Here is a 19,474-nt window from a genome sequence, read left to right as displayed (position 1 = left end):
GATAAACCTTGGCCGCTGCCTGGCACCTTCAGGCTGCCCGGTCAACACCGTGTGCTGGTGTGTGCGGCCATGTTGGGGCTCCAGTATAGAGGAATGCTTCTTCCATCTGCTGCTTGTGTACCAACACATCAATGTTTCCCACCTCTCTGAGGTGTCACGTATTTGACGTATTAAGATACCATTGCAATACCATCTCATTGCAAACATGATATACACTCCAATCCAAGACATAATTCCTTCTCAACACGTGTCCAATGTGATTTCATACATTTGTGTACTTCCTGCCTGGGCTGTCTGTGTGTAAATCAAATACAAGTGAGATTTATGGCTGAGGCGTTTCACGTTAAGCTGGGATAAAACAATGTTTGGGCGCCCCTGCACTTCTGACACCATGATGCCCTACAGGCCATACCATTTATGAAAAATGCCCAATAACAGAACACAGGGGTGTCTAATGTCTGGCTTTCATTTCACACAAGCAGCATGAGGACAGGGGTGGGTGCTGGGGGTACCCCCAGCAGCCCCCCCCCCCTCCAGGCCATCCTCCATGCAGTACATGTGAGCACCTTTTGTTTGGGCTTCTTTGTTAGCTGCTGCATGCAGGGAAGCCGCCTGCAGCAGCGTCGCGTTGACCTCATCTGACCTCACCTAACACTGTTATTGGATCAAATATTGACTTGAATTTAAACGTATAAATGATCCATTATGATCTTTTTATCTTGTGATCTTCTGAAGAAAGCACATTTTAACAGCATTAAAGCTAGAACACAACGCTGATGCTGACTAACACATCACAACATACTATGGCAGCCACCGGGTAGTCAGGTATCAGCAGAGCCCCTCTGGTGGCCGTGAGCAGTACTACTACTAGCAGTACATCACAGCAATCTGGCTGGACACTTGTATTGAGTAGTGAATGCTTCACCAAAGTCCATATATATTATATTATATTATAATATTATATTATGATTAAAAGTCAACACAGAAATAAATCAGCATTCATGTATTTTCTTCCTGTAAAACAGGATCATGCGATCATGTACACAATCATACATGCTGCACTATATCAACTATTACAAAATATATGAAGTATGACTATATTTTTGTCTAAATAGATAATACATAAATACTACTACTGTGTTATTTTATGTGTAAATACATATACCTATGTAATAATGATGTATTAGAACTAAATTAAATTAAACTAAACTAAAACTAAATCAATGACATCATCTTTTTTATTGTACTAATACTTGGTTAATAGAATTGTTAGTATTCCTAGTACTATAATATAGTACTATAATATATTGATTCATACACACACGTGCCTGCATAAGAGTCATGTATTATTTGATATTGTACATGTAATAAGAGTCATAATGAGAACTACTTATTACTAACGTCAATAAGTAATAGTGTCTTATGATATTGTTTAATACGTGCATGTACTGTAAATGAGGAATCTATCAATCAATCTGTCAATATGTACAGTATGGATCAATCTACATGATCATAACCCCATGTTGTGCCACGCGCGTGCGTACACACACATTACTATATTCGCAGAGCCTGCGTGCGCGTGTACGCCAATGTATTGTGTGTATGTGTGCGCGCGCTTAAGGGAGCGCGCCGACTCGGCTCCAGGGTTAGCAGCTAGCTCCCTGAGTGTGTGTGTGTGAGTGAGTGAGTGCGTGCGCGTGTGTGTGTGTGTGTGTGCGCCATGAAGGATGAGCTTCTCGGGCGTCCATCCCGCCGATGCTCCCTCGTCTCTCGGCCAACTCTTGCGCACCCTCTGGTGCTCGCTCGCCGCCTGGCGAACTTCTCCTTCTTCTTCTCCTCCTCCTTTGTGTGGCCCTCTCGCCACATTATCGGTGTTGTTGTGTTGGTGGTTGTCTTCTCCCTCCTCCTCCTCCTCCTCGTCCTCGCTGATTGAGAGCTCGGCGGAGGAGCTCAGGTCATCTGCGGCTGAGGCGAAGAAGAAGAAGAAGAAGAAGAAGAGGAAGAAGAAGAAGAAGAAGGAGGAGGAGGAGAAGCAGGAAAGATGGCGATCAGCCACTACTAGCCGGATCGGACGCACGCATGAGACACAAGTTTGGAGGTGACGGAGAAGATTGTAGCGGTGAGTTTGACGCCTTTTATTTGCTTTTATTTGCTCGGCCACTGGTGGCTACACGATTCCATGTGGCTTTCAAGGTCTTGCGAGAACGTCGCCATTGGTAGATCATGGGATTATTTTTTTAGGAGCGTGACCTGGAAAGAGCTTGACCCCCTTCCTCCTCCTCCGCCGCCGCCTCCTCCTGCTCCTCCATAGGGAGGCTTTTTAATGGTGTTTGGCTACCCTTGTGGCCAAAGTCAAGTGTCTTCTCCTCGCTTCCCGGTTCGCTCTCATGTCCGCCTGTCTTCCATTCCTGTTGTCAGCCAGGAAATGCTCGTTGTTGCTTTATTTCATCATCTCCTGGGGAAAAGATAAGGGATTAGTTAGCGCGTTAGCTTCATGGAGGAGCCATTGCACGCATGGTTGTGTCCTCCATTAGGAGCTGCCATAAGCCACACTGGCCCACGGTGTCCAGCATGAGTCTCTATCTCCTCCTCCTCCTCCTCCATAGCTGGTGGCCATTTTTAAGGGGCTGCTTCTCCATAGATGATGCAAATGTGTGTCATTGTGTGTCCTGGTGGTTGTGCTCCTGGCTGGCTGCCTGTCACTGGTCTCAGGTCAGGTGCTGACAGTGGAGCTCCCAGCATAAAATGGAGGCTGGCAGATGACTCTCCAAGGAGTCGGCAGAACAAAGGTTGTGTTTGACATGTTGAGCCGCAGGCCAGACACTCGGATGAGGAAGTAGAAGCAGAAGAAGAACACAGCTAAATATACTGATATACTGATGTTTGTTTGTTAGCGATGGAACGGCTAATTGTTTGCTTGCATGTTAGCAACTACCTGGTTGGATGGAGGACCCTTGAAGGGAAAAACCCAAAGAGAAAGAAGTTAGCAACTCCCCGGTCATACAAAGGACTACCACCTATAGGACTGGAGCTGAATTGCAGTCACAGCGCCACCATAAGTTTATCTTTCACGGCGGCTCAGCTGTCGGAGGAAAGAAAGCGAAAGCCAAAAGGCATATTTACATTTTTTGATGCTAGCATTCTTACAACGTATTTGTCCCGAGTTGCTGTTCTACACTGACGCTGACTTGGGAGGGCACGGTACTTCGGGTCCGGATCTTCTGCTATGGCTCGGCAGTTTGCCAGACCTCGATGAAGGTCTAGAGCTGACTCTCTAGTTGCAATATTTTGGTTATTCTAGATACATTGGTATTTTATGAATATATATGAAATGATTTCAATCGAGATGGACAAAATTAGTGCAGTACATGGCTGCAGCCACTTGAGGTGCTGTTGATACTGGCACCAAGAACATGTCCACTGTGGGCGGATGGGCTACATCCATGCAGACCTCAACTTTATTCTGATGAACTTGTACTATTAATATGTCTCATTTATGATCAAAAATAACAACAGATTAATTTTCCCGATTAATCCATCAAAGGAGCTTAGAAGTACCACGATGTGCTTTGATTTCTAACCAGTAACATCTACTTGCAGTTGCAGGACACATTTCAATAAGACTTTATTTAGTTTGTTGTGTAACACAATCTGTCTTTATGTTAACGGATAGCAAACACTCCTGATTCAAATTTTAGGAGCAGTTGAAAATGTCCAAGAATTGGCATCTGATTTGTTATTAGACTTTACACTTGGACATCTTAGACGTTAGACTTTGATGGACAGCAAGTGGGATCCCCTGGATCAGGGCCGGCCGGTGACATAGTTTTGGGTCCACCACCACGGCTTACCAATGGGACCGCGTTCAAATACAAAACATTTTGTCACCCCGATACCCAGGTCGTACCACCGATTTGCACGTCAGGATACCATCATGAATCGATAACGGAAAATGGCTCTGAATCCACACTTTTGATAAGAGTTTGGCTTTTAATGACTGGGGTCTCGAAACTTTTGAGCAGCCAAGAACAGCCAAACAGTTTGATGGTTGTTTGCAATAAACCGCATTCTCACCTCCATTTCTTCTTTTGGCATTTTGAAGCTCCAACCGTTCAAATTGTCTTAAAATTTTGAGCAGGAGTTTATTATAAAAGCTAATTTCATGTTGTTAGTTTGTTGCGTAGTACCGTCGGTTAGCAGCTAACAAACACTTTGACTATATATATATTACATAAGCTAATGAGTCAATTATCATTGCTGTAAGGTACTGCAAGAGCGAGAAAAGTATAACTATGATTTCTATTGTTCTGTCATTTAACCCCTAGACCTTTGACCTCCGAGGGTCCTCTGTATTTGGGGTGTGTTGCTAAGGTTCTCCATATAAGAAGAACCATGTAATGGAATACTTCCTCGTTGGTTTGTGATGGCCGGGCCTTACAGTGCTGAACATTGCAGTGTTGTGGTCCCTCTACGTGGTTAATGTTCAGCTAAGTGTGAAGAAATGGTGCACAGCTTCTACAGGGACCTTCTCTCCGTGCGTCTGCTCTGTTGTTCCTCGCGGGTTGCTTAAATGACTCTCCACAAAAGCTATCCTGAAGGTGTTCAGCCTTTCAGGAGAGTGTTTGTGTTGTGGAGCGCTTTGTGGTCACCGTGCAATGTTGCTGACGAGGACCAGCCGGAGCGTGAGCTTGACACACGGTGCTGCGACAGCGCCCAGGCCGAGGAGAGCCATCCAAAATCAAAATGGTGGCAATGCTCCTTCTCCCTCCCCGGTGTGGCAGGTTCCTCGAAGAGGAGCAGCATGCTCGCTTGACAGGAATCTGCTGCGCTCGACACATTTCTCTGGCAGGCCACTGCAGTGTTGGTGGACGGGGCTCCAGTCCTCCAACTCTTAGGGCGTGATGGCCTTGTCTTCTTTTGCAGTTTTTGGAGCTGCTCTGTGTAACCTACAGGATTTCGTCTTTGCTCTACTGGTGTGGACCCATCTTGCTTCACTGGCAGTTCTTTATTGCCTATATAGGAGTGTATGGGGAAACATCTGACAACAGCGTTCCCCCATAGGAGATCATAGCTATTGAAATATGTTCCATGAAACTTTTGTCCTTTTAAAGAAGTGGTGTCCAAAGTGCGGCCCACCGGCCATTTAGGGCCCATAACTGTTTTTTATTGTCCCTTAGTCCCTTCTAAAAATGCAAATATGAGAAACAAATCAAGGAAAGTTGCAATTTTGGGCCAAATAAGTTGGGGATAACATTATAATAATAAAAAATATGATGAGAACAGTTATAGTATTCACAGAAAAAAAATGTTATTGTGTGATGTTCTAAGTCTGTGAATGAATGTAGTTATTTTGTCATGACAATCTTTAGTTTAACTTAACCATTCACGTGTGAGGTGTCACTAAAACAACAAATATGGACATCAGTCACGCTTGAAATTTCTTTTCTTTTCCTGTTTTTTTGTCAAAATCATGTGTTTTCATCTGGAACCGCTCTATGTTCCACTGCTGCTTTATAAAGACCCACAAAAGCTAGAAACAAACTTTTCTTTTGATGAAAGCAGAGAGTTTAAAGCTAAACTTTTAAAGCTAAACTGTCTCTTCTCTGGCAGGCAAAGAGTTAATAATGCATTGGATAGTTAAGGTTCCACTTCATATCAGAATAGAATATTGTGTTGCAATCATCACTGCTGATTGATATAGTCACCATGTTATCAATATTCCTATTGAATCTATGACAGCTTGACGGAAACATTTATAAAAGTGTAAAACATTATCAAAATGCGCGCTGATAAGAAATCTGCATGCTTTATTATCTTTTTCGCCGTGTTGTAGATGATGTCATCCATTCTGTTTGCATGTTTTTGAAAGGATTTATGACAAATGTTGTTGGGATAATTGGGCTTGTGCGATGTAGGGATGATGCTGGTGATTTATGTGCGGCGCATCAATGTAATTTCACGGTAAATATGAGAGCGAGATTGTCTTTTGTGATACAATGAATTGGTGTTGCCTGATGAATGGGAAGCCTTGCGCTGCTGTTACGATGCTGAAGGGACTTATGTCAAACAAAGTTAATGATGGTGTGATTGTACGACAAGAACATCACGGGCAGAGCTTGTTTTTTTGTTAGATTTATCTTATTTTCCTGGCATTATGGTAAGAAGTGCTACACGTGTCCTGGCTGCTCAGTACATAAGAGTATTAATAATACAAATAAAAGTTTTTAGTGTGAGTATATTGAACAGCGGTTATATATTTTTCCATCTACAAGGCTTGGAAGACGGTTACCTCCATTGATCACCATCATGTTAAAATTAGCATCTGTTGTTTCCTTGTTGGGCTTTAGTGTCTGTTGTGGCTGCGTCACTCCAGGTCCCTGGTATGTGTGAGTGACGGGAAGAGAAGCTCTGACGCACTTGGGGAGAAGTTGTTTGGCCATATTCCTTTGGTGTGTCTGAAGACCCTGAATACAAGACAACCTGTCTTTCAGACTTTTTTTATTTTGTCAGGGAAAAAATGGTCTTATATTGGGGTCAAAATGGTAATTGTTTGACCTTTAGAGGTCACTCTCTATTTCAGCATTAAAGCTTAAAAAAAGCTCCAATGAGTAATGGCTTGGATGCTGCAAGGACATGCTCGTGAAGCCCATCCTTCTCTCTCTGTCTGCTCACCCTCATTGCACTCCTCCATTCTTCTCCACCTGAGGCAGTGAAGGAAGGCTACAGGGAGAGGGGGGAGAGTGGGGGGGACACACAAAAGCAAATTGAAATGCTCCAGTGAGTGCTTTCTTGACATGATGCATGAGATGCAGCACAGCTCTGCTGCTGCTGCTGCGAGTGCAACACCCAAGGCCCACGTCCAAAACGTTGTCGACGTTACGCCACTCGCTTCCTTCTCTTTGTGTTTGCTCAAGAAAACCAACATGGTGTCGCCGCAATACTTTTGTAGCTCACTACCTCCATGGGTCTAGTGCAGCTTCATGTCAGGGTTAAACTTCCAACAAGGAAGTGGTGTGTGTTTGTGTGTGTGCGTGTGTGTGTGTGTGTGTGTGTGTCAGAGAGATGTCTTTCCAGTTTCTGTTGTCAGTTGCCACGTTACACCACTGCCAAACTGGTTCCTCTTCTCTGCTTTCCATCAGAACATCAATAGTCCCAACGTCACCTTCTCCCTTCTGGGAGGAGAGGAAAAAAAAGAAAAAAAAAAAAAAGCTCAGCATATCTTTATCGCCGGGCGTCTAACACTGGTGGGGTCTGGTTTGGATGGAGAAGGAGTGTCATGGCTGTTTGTGCTCGGGAGATAAATGAAGCCTTGACATTGCTCAGGTTTCTTGCCTAAATTCTGGTTTTATGGCCTTCAAGTCAGACCAAGTGAACCCAGCTCTGTCAGCCCCAAAGCTGCCTGTGGTGGGGAGGAGAGAAAAAAAAAAGCCCAGAATTCTTTGGAGACGCCCGTTCCTTGGGCTGTGTGGTGCCACGGGACAAGGCCTTCATTGAGCTGGAACAGGAGTGGTCTTGTAGAAAGGATCCACTGGCTGGAAGCAACAGAGCTGTCCAAGGACGATTAAATATTGAAGAGTTTGGAGGTCTCGGTGGTAAGTTAATATTGATGGCTCTCTCATCTTTCCCCACCGTCTCTAACTTGTTGAGTTACCTCCTGAGGTCCCAACCTGGGAAGGAACTTCTGCTAAACTTAGCGCTTGCTTTTTAAAGCTCCACGTTCCATCTCTCCAATACATTCCTGCAGCAAACCGCTCAGACTTTTTCCTCCTAATTGCAACCTGCGTCTTCTTTACTCTGGAATACTGCATCCAGACGTGCTGCTGCAGGAACGCTGATTGCTTGGAAGCCTGACAGTGACAGTGCAGTTTACTGGCACTTGTCCATTCAGCACCGCTTTTCTCTTTTAATAATTTTCTGTTGAATTGGAAACAGCAGGGGGCATTGTTGTTGTGGGGAGAGGGAGAAATTAAGATTGATCATGGTATCGTTGACTGTTTATGATGCTGACACATAGTTGGTGCTATATTGGACCTGGAGATAATAGATGACAACATTGGATTGATTTATGTCAGGAAATAGTTTCCTAGGGGAGATGGCTGTGTGGAATGCAAGGTTTCCTGGCGTGATTGTCCTTGTGGAAAAACACTTCCTGGTTTCTCTCCAAGACCTGTCCTTGGACATTCTACGCCAGCGTGACACTTGAGTGATATTAGTGGGGCTGTGTGTTGGTTCTCGGAGGAGGTCTGAGTCTAGCAGATTTAATGCCACAATGGGACGTTTGGACTTGTGTTGGAGAGAAGGGAAGTAGGTATCGATGACAGCTAGGACAATCGCTTTCCTACCGAGCTGCTTGTTTATGCAAGCTGAATCATCTGTCTGAAACTTTCAAGACACAAGAACGAGCAAGTGGGATACCAAACTGTTCATAGTGTGGGCAGCCAGAAATACTCAATTTTATGTCTTTTATCCAATTAAGTACTGCAAGTCTCCCATTGTCACTTGGATTGTTTTCTACTGAAGGAAAAAAATGCCGGGGTGTCGTGCCTGCGACAAGTTAATTTTTGGGAGGTAGAAATAAACAGAATATTTTTGTAGTTGGAGCATTGATATTTTAACATTATTAAAGCCTTGTAGACATGAAATAACACCCCTATAGTCAGCTTTACTCTCCTATTATTCTTTGTTTACATCATATTGCGCAGGCTACATAAGACAGCCGCCGCCAGCATAGCAAGCTGCCAAGCTAACGGGTTATTTATTCTAAACGGAGTTGGGAAGGACAAAATAAGTATCATATTGGGCATGCATGGCTGAACTGCATTTTTTGGTAATTTTGCCCATCATTCACAATGCTTTCGTGAAACATGAACACATATTTATTTCCCTTTTCTTGCATTCTAGCGTGCAAAACAAAGTTATATGAGCTAGCAAGCAACGGGCATCATGGGAAACGCCTACATATTTTGACGCTAAAGCATTCACAAAAATAACCTAAACTGTAGAAAAAGTATTTTTATTTGGCAGTCTAACACTGCATGTCGTTAATCGCTAGTCTCGCCGTCACTCACAGATGGAAGAGTGGATAGCTTGCTCTTCATTTAGCTACCAAGACCCAACAAGATGCTGGTTTGCAGTCAACGTTTTTGACCTGAGGACTGGAACACATGTTTTGTGCTGGAAGACACAGCCATCCCAAGGAGAGCGGACATCGGAAGTGTTGTTGCTGTATCTATGCTGCTGTTGTTGACAGAACTAGCATAAGTATGTGTATCAATGCGCCTCGAAAAGAAGTTTAGCTGGTGTTTTGAAATAATCCAAATGGGTCGGATACTGCAACTATTACGTGTTAGCATGATCACAGCAACGTTAGAGGTTTTTTTTACAGGGCTTCATAGTCGTGTATCCCGATGACAGCGTTGTAAGCTAGCTGAAATTAACTTGTTTTCTCCTGTTATAATGCACAGAAAAGGGAAAGAAGTGTGTGTTTAAGGATTGGACTTTAGCTTTTAAGGTAATGTAATCTATGCCCGATCAGTGTAACATTACTGACACCTAGTGACCAGAATACTATATAACTTAATAAACATATAAACATACATAAATAAACATATGACTTTTGAGTGGTCATTATCCAAGAGCTTTGTGGACCTTGCATGCACTCGATATTTTGGCTGTGCTACTGAGCGGTTAATGAAATGAAAAGTAATTAGTACTAGTAAGTAAGTAACTAGTAATTAGTAATTAGAAATGAAAGTCATGCGTGTTGCACTTGCTGTACTGTTGTTGTACAATTAACTCATGAATGCTAGTCATACTAGCTGACTTTTCGCATTACTACTGTTACAACATTGGTTCTGTTTTGGCTGTGTTGTGCAATATACTACAATGGAATGTCGGTTAGTGTCAGTTGGTTTCAGAAGGTCCGACTCAAATGGAAACGTGCTCTGACCGACTACATTTTTCAAAATAAAATGCAAAACACTTTTGTGTTTCCCACCGTCAAAGTGCTAGCACTTGACGCTTTCTTTGGCTCCATTGCGGGTTATTTTGCAGCCGTGATCAATAAGAAAAGCAGAGTGGTGTAACAGTTTTAGTTAGCTAGAGTCAACTACGATGAAGCGGGGGATGATGACTTCCAGTTCCGCTTTCCATGCTAGCAGGCCTTATGTGCTAAAAATGCATTATGAACACAGCTGGACTCGAGCAGTTGTATTAACCTGGTGTACATTTTTGATGTAAGCAGAAAAATACACTAACTGGGCATACGCTTACCGGGGTTTCACAGCATAAGTTACATAAATAGTAACAAAAAATCCAAGTATTTGGTCCATACCGATAACCAACATGTTAGGAAGCAATATTTAATAGTACATGCTACTGATCTACAGGAAGGATTATGTTGCTCTGGCATTCTAAATGCCAGGCCAGCAGTATTTGATGTCCACAGGAACGTGGAGCTGGGTCTCTTAGGGTTATGTGACAGGGTGATTCAAATTGCCCAATTTAGAGGCACAGCTTCCAGTGTTGACCCAGCTACCCGCTTTTGCTGACCGCCATGACGCTCTGCAAGAGCACCAGCGGGAAAGCTGCTTACTCTGGTCTTTACTTCCGAGAGTTTAAACACTTCCATCTGTGTAACAGATAGATGTCCTCTCTGCTCGGGAAGAACCAGCCAAAGACCTTGAGGAGCACAAAATGGTGGACTGTGGCCATGCCACGGATACTCCAGTGTGATTGGTTGCATCTCCTCGGGCCAAAGGCGGGGCTGCTGTGTGAAACGAAGCTCTCTGTGTGTGTGGAGCACTGGCCCGAGCTTCAGCTCTGATGCAGAAGATAATTCTGGCTGCCCCAAGAGGGACAAGAGAGCGGCCAAGTGAGGCAGCTATTCTAAAGAAAGATTCAGTGGAGGCTTGCATGTCGGCTTCCTCTTATCTTCACCAAACCTATCGGCTTCCTGCATTTTGATCCTGTCTGCAACTGTGTTTTGGTCTTCAATCAAAATGACAAAGGTTCAGGATGACGACATTAGCTTGTTTTCTCTGCAGTTGGTGGCTTCGTAAACTCAGTCCTAGAATTCAGCAAAGAAATTGTCTTATATATAAAATGTCTTATTGTCTTTTCTTTTGATCTCATAAAGAATCAAAGTATTCCTGCAGTGTCGCCAACCGAGCGACTTAGTCACTATACTTCCCCAGTATTCGGACCTCTGTAGCGACTACTTAGAAAAAAGCCACTAGCGACCTTTTCTGTTGTTACGGCAGACATGAAGGCAGGCATTGTTCTTGAAGTGTTTGGATTGAGCTTCTGCGTCCGTTCCGAAGATGCCTTGATCCCTCTTGCAGCTGTTGGTGTGGGTTGAGCACTGGACGTACAATTCCAGCAACCGCCAGTCGCTACACTTTCCTTGCTGAAGAGTTGGCAACACGGATTAACCACGGAGATAGCTGTCTTTTTATTTGCCAGAACAGAAAGAAAAAACACGTTACGCTAACGTCAATGTCAAAGGCAGAATTAATAGATTTTTTTTTTTTTACTTTTTACAGTCTTACATCAGGGTTTGTTTGGGTCATCGGCAGAAATGGACAGGGGGCCCCAGTTTCAGTCTTTAGGGCAGGTGTCTCAAACTCAATTTACCTGGGGGCCACCGGAGCTAGGTTCTGGGTGAAGCCAGGCCGCATCAGGTTTTCAAAAAAAAACCAAAACGCAGTTATTAAAAACTGGAAAAAAAATCTTCAATGCTTTTGCTTCTGCTATACTCTACACTTTTTCAGTACTTTGGTTCCGGTTTTCCACACCAAAATATCTGATAAAACATTCCACTGTTCTCAAATATCTTAATTTTTATTTTTCTATACACAAAATAAGATAAAAAAAATAAACAAATTAAGAATGAAGACAATAAATCAATCAATCAGTAATAAATAATTAAATAATATTAAAACAGCAAATAAGAAAAATGTAAGAAACCACATACAGTTGGTAGAGAAATTATTTTTTTCAGATTCAAATGTACAGTATTAACAGTTATTTAACCTTTAACATGAACATTAATGAAACTTGATAATTTTACCCAATTAGCAAGTTAGCATCATACTCAGTTCCATCTGGGAGCAGCGTCGTAACTTTAACAACATGTTTGATGAGATGCTTTATCTTGACGTGTATTTTCCGTTTTATTCTAAATAATTCCCTGCATTTATTTGTACCCAGCATCATAAGCCTTTAGCTTCATTGCTAATCCAAAGCAAAACAGGGCGGGGTAACAGTATGGGTGGGGCAAAATCATGTTAATTGTGTCCGGTGTGCACACAGCTTTAAGCTGTCATTTCAACATTAAACTTTGATATCAAGGTGGGGGCCTCAAACTAGAGGGCCGCGAGTTTGAGACCCCTGCTGTAGGGGCCCCCAACTGGGATGGGGCCTCATGCACCTGCCTGGTAGCAATCAGCGACCCCGCTTTGGTTGAGAGAGTAAAGCACCTGTTATGACCTGTAGTTGGGTCCCCACTGACCAAGGCGAGGCAACAGACTTGAGGTCATGCTAATTTTGGGGGCATTTCATGCATTAGGGTGCCTTAAGTATCAAGGCAGGGGAAGTCATAGTGACGTTTTCACCCCAGCAGCCTTAAAGACACACGAGGACATGGTCATTAATGCTTCTCCTAATCTTCTTGGATGTTATCTGTTCAAAATAGGCCAAATGTTGCTACTTAATGCTCTGTGTAACGTGCCCACCCTCCCCCTTGCCCACCCTTTTCAGAGGGAGCAGGCTGAGCTCTTTACAAAACAGAAGGCTACCCTTGGAGCAAGGTTACCAAGATGGCCTGCTTCATGACAATTTTTCATGCGGCTTTGGGGGGGCAACATGGGCTCATCAAGTCATTAATTGGGAGGGCTTGTGAAGAAAGATAAAGAAAGGGACATTTTAAGGCTGTCTGTCTGGGTGGGTGATGTGGGTGATGTCAGGTAGCCATCTGTCAGATAGAGACAGTCTGACCTTGCAGGATGGAGGACCCAGACATGAAATATGGGATTAGTGCTTGGCTGCCCAACACTGATGGCTCTCCTGATTCTTTCCGTCTTTGCTTTGGTTTTTAGTGTGCTTATATGATTGTTGGGCAGTAGAGGAATAGCTGTCCTTTAGCCATGCCGTACTAAAGTACACTTTAGTTCCTTCCGGTCATGTTATAAACCGCCTAAGAGGAATAGGATGGTGGTAGTCGTCAACAAGGTCTTTGAGGAGGATGGTCTTTGAGGCCTGCTGCGCTGCGGTGCGGTGCGGCACTTCCTTTTTTTATGTCCTGTGAATGTGACACCAGTGAAGGTCAGGCTGCAGACAGATCAGCAAAGCTCCCCGGATTGCGGTGCCTGAGAGGGGCTGTGCGCCTCCATTTTCCTCTGAGACAGTCTGGTGTTGGTGTTTAGCATGCCCTTCTTCGGAAAGACGTAACGAGACTTGATTACTCGGTTGCTAAGTTGTCTCATTGCCTCAGTTGCATGTTTTACTGACTAAAAAAAAAGATGGGTCTTGGAAGCTATTAATCTATCAGTTGACAAGAATGCTGTAGAATGTGTGATTAGTAAATACAGTGCAACTATTTGGCTGCAACCAGCACATGCGCTGTGGAATGACTCTCAACAAAGAATACATGACATCAACTATGGGGCAGCCACACCATGGCAACTCCGTGGCATTGAAACAGGAGTTTGGAACATTCCAATATATTCTCCTATCCCATTAAAATAGTTATTTCTTCAATATTACCTGATATATTTTCCCCATGGTCAATCAATGTCCATCCCCATTGTATAACACCTTACTTATTACTATTGATGAATTCTACACAAGTTGAATAAAATCACTAAGCTGCAGTTTCATGGTAAATCATGGAATTTGAATCAGTCCATTCCAAGGTGAAGCTTGAAGAACCCTGTCGGGAAGTTAACCAGGGTTTAAAAAGGAAATGCAAAAATACTAAAACCTGTCTTTGATGAGTGACGGGAAAGTGTGGTTGCATTTTCAACATTCTCAGTTGTCCTACAAGACTGCAATGACAACAAGTGTCTTCTCACCTTTTAAGTTTGCTGATGAGTGACGGATGCAGTGACAAAAGACACTGCAGGGGCTACACATTCTGCTTGTCTTGTTTGACTATTAATGGCAACTAAGCCATATTGTGCTGAGCAGCCAGGACAGCTTTCATACGTTACAATAACTTTGTCTTTGTTTTTCATGTCTAATTAATTTACCGTCCCAATTATGACTACCAGTGTCCAATGAACCCAACATGCATGTTCTGTGGATGCCAGTGCACCCGGAGAAACTGGGAGAACATGCAAACTCCACACAGATGCTCAAACCATCTCCTGATTGTGGGGCCAACATGCGTACCGCCATGGCTTTAACCTGTCTGTGTTAATTCAAGTTTAAAGGAGAGAGTTTTTTTTTTTTTTTTTAGGACAACATCTGCTCATCAGCTGGTTGACCTATCTTGATTTTTTTTTAAAGCAAGCGGGCTTTGGGCTTGTTTCAAGTTTCCCCCCCTGTCATTGAATCATTTGTTCGGGGATGGCTTTAGGCTCTTTGGAAAGCTAACAAAGGGAGCAGCAGTCAGTCACAATGTGTCTAACTGCTACCGACTGACACAGGAATAGAGTTTGGATACACTGAGGAGAGAAATAACTAGTCTAGAGAACCTGAGGGCCGTATCTCGAGTCCTTAACTGATGATGAGAGGATGACAAAAAGTTTATGATCAGGCACTGCAAAGGTTGCACCAAGTCTTCACTGAGTCCGAACAACAAAGCCATGTGGCTCCTCCATGCTTTCCATGTCTTTCAGGTCACTTTTGTCATCACTTTAATATAAAGACAGAAAAACATCAAAGGTGCAACGTTTGATGCCCCTTTGATGGACAATGTTTTCCTTTCAATTGTGCAGGGCTGCCTTGCTTTTATGATACAAGCCAGCCCCATCAAGCAGCGTATTGCTTTTCCACTATTTCATTGGCTATTTTGGCTGTAATTGGCACAAACTAGGTGCACTCCAAGAAGGGCTGGTCCATTTTTGTGCATGGAAGTTCATTGGCTATTGTGCCACAGCCGACAGGTAAACAAGTTGTCTATGGGCGTTGAGTTAGGTGTCAGTCAAAGGTCCAAAGTTCAGATTTGTTTCAGGAGCACAGTGGGGCTAATGCATACATGCTAACCAAATTTCTGATCGGTAATATGTGCGCTTCTGCCGAAAATGTTAGCCATGTGCATCGGTGGTTAGTGTTCCCATTGACTGGATCACGGCAGGACGTAACAGGACCTCGGTTGTCAGACTTTAATCTGCATTTGGAGTACTGTGAGCCTTCTGAGGTGAGTTTCATTCATGTTTATGTTTGGAGCTAGTGTGGAGTAGCCTGGAATGGTGTGTGTCAGTTGAATTTCAGCGAAATAAGGTTGTCTTTAAGGTTAAAAACCTTTCTAATAATCCCAAGCATCCATCTAGCGTATTCCTGTCACCTATTCATTGGTTCCATTCCAGCAGATAACTATAAATATGATGGCAATTCGTGGCTGATCACCCATTATCGATCTGTCCCATTTCGCCTGGTCGTTGATTGGCTGGTCAAGATCGATGTCTCGACTCTGTGTATTCAGACTTTCTCAAATGTAAGACGCGTCATGTGATCACAGCATTTCAGGAAGCTCACCGTTGCTTTGAGATGGTGAGGAGAAAGAGATGCAGTGTTTTGTCTTATCTCTTATCAAGTGCAGAAACGCTGCTGTGATGAAACAGATCTGCTCATCAAGACCAGAGTAGCGGCATACCTTCTGTCTTATTCTCAGCTTCTTGCCGGTTTTAGGATTCATTTTGCTCTCATTTGGGTGCATGGCACAATCCCCACAAGGTTTGATCATTTCATGTTAAGAAGCCATTAATTGAAGACGTCTGTCTGTCTTTATCAGGGATAATCGACCATGTGGAAAAATAACAAATCGATTGATTTTCTTAAAAGATGTTCAAAGGGGCAGGAGAATCTTTGTCGGATTGTTCTGAACTCCTGTTTGGATGCCGTGGTTGGATTGAACAGAATAAAAACAGATTGTTCAGTGAACTGTCCTTTCGATAGACTTCTTCAGCAAATATCTGCAGCTGTGTGTTGGACGGACGGCTTCTTAAGTCGCCACTTCATGACAAAGTCACCTGGAAACATGGCATGCACTATACAGTGCCTCATGACTTCCATGAGCTTAGAGGATTCGATCCATACGTCACAGCAATAACTCTCACAACTAATTGATAAAATCATCTGGAATGGCAAAGAAAGCAGTCTTTCACGACTCAGACTTCAACCAAATTCTTTGGTTTCATCTTCCAGGACTCCTCCTTCATCTAACCCCAAACATGCTTGATTGTGTTCATGTCTGGTGTCTGAGCCGGCCAATCCTGGAGCCAATCCTGACTTCAAATCCATGATTTTAATGTTGATTTGGTAGTTCCACACTATCATTTTTTCAGAATTCTTAGAAAATCATTTTTTAATGTGAACTAAATATTTATCGATCATTAGGTTTGAAGATGTTGAACATGTTAAAATATTTAGAGCACAATAAAAATCCCAAATACAAATCAGTATATCATATATACATAATTAATTTGTCCATCCATCCATTTTCTATGCTGCGTATCCTCATTCAGGTCGCGGGGGTAGGCTGGAGCCTACCCCAGCCGACTTTGGGCAGACTGGTGGCCAGCCAATGGCAGGGCACATATACCCAACCATTCCCACTCGTACCTGTAGCCAATTTGGAGTGGCCAATGAAGATAACCTGCTTGTTTTTTAATGTGGGAGGAAACCAGAGAACCTGGAGGAAACCCACGCATGCATGGGAAGAACATGCAAACTCCACATAGATGACCAAGCGGAGATTCCAACCCAGGTCTTCCCAATCTGGCAAACACGCTAACCACTTGTCCACCGTGCGGCCTTACATAATTGATGTCATTAATGTCTAAAAGGCAGTAGTAAGACTACTGACTTGGTGTGTTGAGCTTACACCAGGTTATCAGGGCAATTATGTGTAGTGCTGAGTTGGAGATACAGTAGCTTAGTCGGGTGCTTTTGTAGCCAATAAATTAATTCTATCTGACTGATGTGGTTAAAATTGCTTAAGAAACTGATTCACTAATTATTCTTGGGCTTTTTAGAGAATGGGTAAAACCAAAGTCTCTACTCTGTATCTTCTTTCTCTTTGTACTGTTCACCCTTATCTCGAGCTGTCCTTGTTGCATGGAGTCTTTGTTGACTGTAAACGTAGGCCGGAGGTCCTTCTTGCGAAAGAAACCCCAGCCTCTGTAATCCACAGTATTTTGAAGACACATTAGTAACAGTCAAAAGACGGCAAATGGTTCATATTTGCAGTGATGTCAGTCATGAAGTGTTTATCTTGGCAGTTCTGCATGTCGTAAGGCCTTTGTGAAGAGAAGAAAGAGGTTGCATAGGAATATGAAGGTCAGGCAGGTCGGACCAGCTTTTCCTTTTTTGAACCACTGTTGTTATCGGCAACATGCCTGATGATAAAGGCAGACTGTGAGCCCACAAGAGTGGGATTTCAAACTGCTGGTAAAATGTTTTGAAAGTCTGTGGCCCCTAGTGGGAATATACATGTTTCTTGGTACCTGCTCTATGACCTAATTGTGTTTTTGGAACCTTCGTGGAATGGCACATGATCAGCAGGTCCAACGAGGATGAATTTGACAGGCGGCCAAATCTTAAAATAGCATTTATTGAAGCTATGTAAATTGGCAATAAGTGTTTTTTTATGATTTCATGCTTTGTTTGAATGAATTTAGAAAGGCTGTACTGTCTTCTCTCAATAAGACTATTTATGTTGCTTTTCTACTGACTAAAGCGGGTAGTACCTGGTAGCTACCAGGTACTGTTTCTGGTACCTGGTGGGCAAAACCACAGATTGCACCATTTGAGGATACACAGGCAGAAGTGACATAAATAAACACATGCTAATATTTTGCCTTGTTGTTGTAAATAAATAGGTTTGTAAATGGCTTCCTACATTCTCTCCTCAGAAGACAGTGGTAGGGTATATGTAGGGTACATGGTAGGGTATTGTCATTTGTAACTTTTTGGTGTTTTGGATATTGTAAATGACTGTATTATAATACCTTGTTTAGTTATTATTATTATTATTATTATTATTATTATTTATTTTTAGAAATTGTAAAAAAAATTGTAACGGCAAGCGGCAACTCAGACTGTGGAAAAATAGTTTATACTAGTTATAGATGTGATCCTGCCCCAAGTGGAGGAGTTTAAGTGCCACAGGGTCTCGTTCTCTGCACCTGTCCATTGTGGTGAAGGGGGCTACCGGCTACTCAATTTAAGGGTCACCCTACAATCCTACCCTCCCCTATGGTCAGGAGCTTTGGGGAGCGACTGAAAGGCCAAGAGTGCAGGTACAAGCAACCAAAAGGAGTTAGAGATATGGTGAGAAACGTGGTCGTCTGTCGTCTTAAATCAGCATGTGCAGGATAGCCATGATAGCAAATTCAGATGCTACGTATTTAAGAGGAACATGGCAGTCATTGTGACCATCATTATATCAGAATGTCAATAATAGACACACAAACACGCTAAGGCCATTCATGCTTCAAATACCTCCTTCTTAAAGCAAACTAAAAACCTACATTGAAAATGATACAGCTGATACAGACAGCATTACCACCTGCAACACACACACACACACACATGCAAACCCAAAGCGGAAGTGGCACTTTCAAAGTAAAAGGTTTCAAAATGAGTGTCCACATAAACATGCATTACCGGGGTGTAAAATGAATTAGTGACGGGCTGCCACAAACAAACACAACACTGAACATCGACAAACAATGTCTGACAACAAGCTGGGATTGGTTTAGCTGATTTTGAAGACGTTTATTGAATTGCTCCATGTCCAATCATGGTGTTGAAGGAGTGGCGACTGGAATCGCCATCAGGAATGAGTCTTTTATGTCTTTATGCTGTGTGACATCAGATTACTGCATCTTGATGAAGCACGCTTGCCTTGTCTTTCGAATGCACGTTTCTTCATCGGAGGTCCGGAGTCTCCCCTTTTATGGAACTCAGCAGGCGGATTGTGATAACCATACTAATTACCACAGGTGGGTAGGCTTCATATATTTTCAGTCCAGAAGGAAACACCTAGATCATTGCAGACGCGATGATATGAACCTGCAGATGTTGCAGGTTCACCTGCAGTCCGTTGCCGTTCGAAGAACTTGTAGCTGGAGTAGATGTGAACCTCTTCTCGCTTCATCGACCTCTGCCATCAGAGGATGAGCAGGAGCCATCTTGAGCGTGCCTGCCTGCCTGCCTGTGTCCTTCCCTCTGACGGTGACGTAACATTCCCTGCTCTCCTGCAGACAGTGACATTCCTCGCCGGCGAGCTCTATGTCGGAATTGACCT

The 19,474-nt window shown here is 43.2% G+C and overlaps 1 protein-coding gene across 5 annotated transcripts in view; it reads left to right on the top strand.

Moving 5' to 3' along the window:
* Window positions 1–1,674: 1,674 nt before the first annotated feature.
* Window positions 1,675–19,474, top strand: part of znf462 (zinc finger protein 462) — a 43,702-nt gene continuing 25,902 nt past the window's right edge. For 2 of the 5 annotated variants that reach the window (XM_058051717.1, XM_058051755.1), the window contains exon 1: window positions 1,675–2,119. The gene's annotated coding sequence lies outside the window, so the exon portion shown is untranslated. Of the gene's footprint in view, window positions 2,120–14,944; window positions 15,108–18,864; window positions 19,170–19,256; window positions 19,402–19,474 lie in introns of those variants that run through there. The other 3 variants (XM_058051735.1, XM_058051726.1, XM_058051744.1) reach the window with 3 other exon arrangements.

Source organism: Doryrhamphus excisus, chromosome 2 (assembly GCF_030265055.1).
Source record: "Doryrhamphus excisus isolate RoL2022-K1 chromosome 2, RoL_Dexc_1.0, whole genome shotgun sequence".
NCBI classification, from domain to species: Eukaryota; Metazoa; Chordata; class Actinopteri; order Syngnathiformes; family Syngnathidae; genus Doryrhamphus; species Doryrhamphus excisus.
The sequence above is the reverse complement of the archived record's forward strand: the minus strand, read 5'-3'. Positions and strand labels throughout refer to the sequence as shown.